The sequence below is a fragment of the Orycteropus afer genome, unplaced genomic scaffold (genome assembly GCF_000298275.1).
Source record: "Orycteropus afer afer isolate SDZICR_OR568_19922 unplaced genomic scaffold, OryAfe1.0 scaffold00346, whole genome shotgun sequence".
NCBI classification, from domain to species: domain Eukaryota; kingdom Metazoa; phylum Chordata; class Mammalia; order Tubulidentata; family Orycteropodidae; genus Orycteropus; species Orycteropus afer.
Genome location: NW_006921933.1, coordinates 3,039,044 through 3,041,994, shown reverse-complemented (window position 1 = coordinate 3,041,994; position 2,951 = coordinate 3,039,044).

The following is a 2,951-nucleotide window of genomic DNA, read 5'->3' as shown; positions in this document are numbered from 1 at the left end:
GCAATCCTACTTCCGTAGCGATACTGCCTCGGAAACCCAAGGAGGGGTCGCTATGAGTCGGGGCCGACTCGACGGCACATAACAACATAACAACAAGCTATTGTTTGGTTGCACGTTTGGATCAAAGATGATATAGAAAAATCTTGATCAAAAGGAGAAAAGTGCAGAACAGATTTTCAAATTCTCATGGAATCCAGACGCATAGAGTTTGGATAAACTCTTGAAACTGTTGCCCTGAGATAATCTTTAGACTTTACGCAAAACGCAACGCACTGCCGTCGAGTTGGATCCAACTCACAGCAAACCCTCCTTGGTTTTCCAAGGTGGTATCACTATGGAAGTAGATTGCCCAACCTTCCGTCTGAGTAGTGGCTGCCAGCCTTCTGGTTAGCAGTTAAATGCCTTAGGCACTCCACCACCAGAGCTCCTCTTTAGAGCAAAAATACCCCTGAAGTTTTAAGATTGTGGCTTTTTGATTGAATTCCAACCACTTGTATAGTGCAGACGGAGAAGTGCCTTCAGGTGAAAAGAAACATGAATGTGATCTTCCCCAATACATTTCCTTTCTGTAAAGTGTTGGCATCCCTTCAGTCAGCCTGCCTGATTTTGGTTGCTTTCCAGTGCCTTCAAATAAATGTTTTTATATTTTCCCAAAGTTTTTAATTTTTTATTTAAAAATAGCATGATATAACCTATAATATGCTTTATTAGAAATGCATCCTTTAATGCATTTTATTTAAAACGGTGCTTTATTTGTCTAAGTAGTAGTGGTTATTTTGTGCCATTGAGCCAATTCTGACTCATAACAACCCTGTTTTTGTTAGGTTCCATCAGGTTGGTTCTGACTCACAGTGACCCCATGTATAACAGAACAAAACAGTGCCCAGTCCTGTGCCATCCTCACAGTCGTTAGTATGTTTGAGCCCATTCTTATAGCCACTGTGTCAATTCATCTTGTTGAAGGTCCTCTTTTTCTCAGACCCTTGCTTTACCAACCAATGATGTCCTTCTCCAGGAACTGGTCCCTCTGATATACATGTCCAAAGTAAGCAAAACAAAGTCTTGCCATCCTCATTTCCAAGGAGCATTCTGTCTATACTTATTCTGAGACAAATATGTTCATTCTTTTGGCAGTCCATGGTATACTCAATATTCTTCACCAACATCATAATTTAAATGCATTGATTTTTCTTCAGTGTTTCAGGGTTGTATCCTTTAACCACAATTATTCAATCTATATGCTGAGCAAAAAAAAAATCAGAGAAGCTGTGCTATTTGAAGAAGAATATGTCATGAGGATTGGATATGCCACTGGTACAACTTGCTTACTGAAAGTGAAGAAGACCTGAAGTACTTTCTAATGAAGATCATAGATTATAGCTTTCAGTTTGGATTAAGTCTCAACATAAAGAAAACAAAAATCCTCAGAATTGGCCCAATAACCAACATCATGACAAACATAGAAAACACTGAAGGATTTTGTTTTACTTGAATCAACAATCAGCTCTTAGGCAAGCAGCAGTTAAGATATCAAATGATGCATTGGATTGGGCAAATCTGCTGCAAAAAAAAAAAAAAATCTTTAAAGTTCTAAAAAAGCAAAGATGTCACTTTGATGACCAAGGTACACTTGACTGAGGCCACGGTATTTTCAGTCACTTCATAGACATGTGAAAGCTGAGCAATGAAAAAGGAAGACCAAAGAGTGGCCCTAGACTAGAGGAATGTTGTTGTTGTTGTTGTTGTTGTTATTATGTACTGCGCTGTCAGGTAAGGAATATTACTTTTGGCTAAATGAGACAGGACTCAGTATCAGTTCTATTCCTAGTTTTTGTTTTTATAGACATAAACACTGAGAAAACTTGTTCACTTAAATAAATAGATATAAATATTTTGTTATAGCAATGTTATTTAAATCCTTAATCTCCTTTCAAAATATGTGATTTACATAGTGCCGTACCATCATACATTATTTTTATGATCTATCATCAAGAAATTAATTTAGATACTCCTTTTTTTTTAAATTATTCACTTAATTTCTAGGAAGTAAACCAGAAAGCCTTTTAAAAGATGTATGAAATTATTAATAATTAACACGTAACTTTTTCACTTTGAGACACCTTATTTTACAACTCCGTAAGAGCCTCTGATTTTTCTTCCCCTGATAAGTGCTGATTTGTTCTAGTAGGTCACAGTGCAGTGAATTGCTTAATATGGCCTTTCTAGCCATAGTCCTCCATTTTGTGCCTCTATGACTGTTTAAGGAGCTCTGGTAGCGTAGTGCCTAAGGCACTTGACTGCTAATCAGAAGGCTGGCAGTTCAAACCCACCAGCCACTCTTTGGAAGGAAGGTTGGGCAATCTGCTTCCATAGTGATAACGCCTTGGAAACCCAAGGAGGGGTCGCTATGAGTCGGGTCCAACTTGATGGCACATAACAACAAACAACAACGACAACATGACTCTAGGGTGAAATGTATCTTAAGTCTGGCCTTGCTGGAGGGTGTGACTCGCGTCATCATCCTTAGTTTGCTTGAAGACATATATGTAAATGTTCTGGAAAAGTTCACTCTCTTGCTCCAGTCCTGTGTCTGGTTCATCATCATCTCACACCTGGACTTGAGACAGCAGCCAAGTCCTGCTGGTTTGGGTTTTCCAGCCCCTGCGACCACGCAAGTGAGGAGAATCCTCCAGATCTACCTAGGGCCTTGGGACTTGGCAGCCTCCCAGCCTCCACCACCATGTGAGCCATATCCTTGGCAGTCAAAATATGAAGCCCTAAGACAGGAGGGAGAGTACTAAGGGGAGGAAGACTTGATCTGAGAGCTGATGGATTGGTACAACAGTTTGGAAAAGTTGGACATTTGGAACATCTTTAACCTCTGCCTTATAGGGACCAGCCTTGTGTTGATCCTTCTGAGAGAAATTACTTGGGCAAGGCAGTTAATTTGG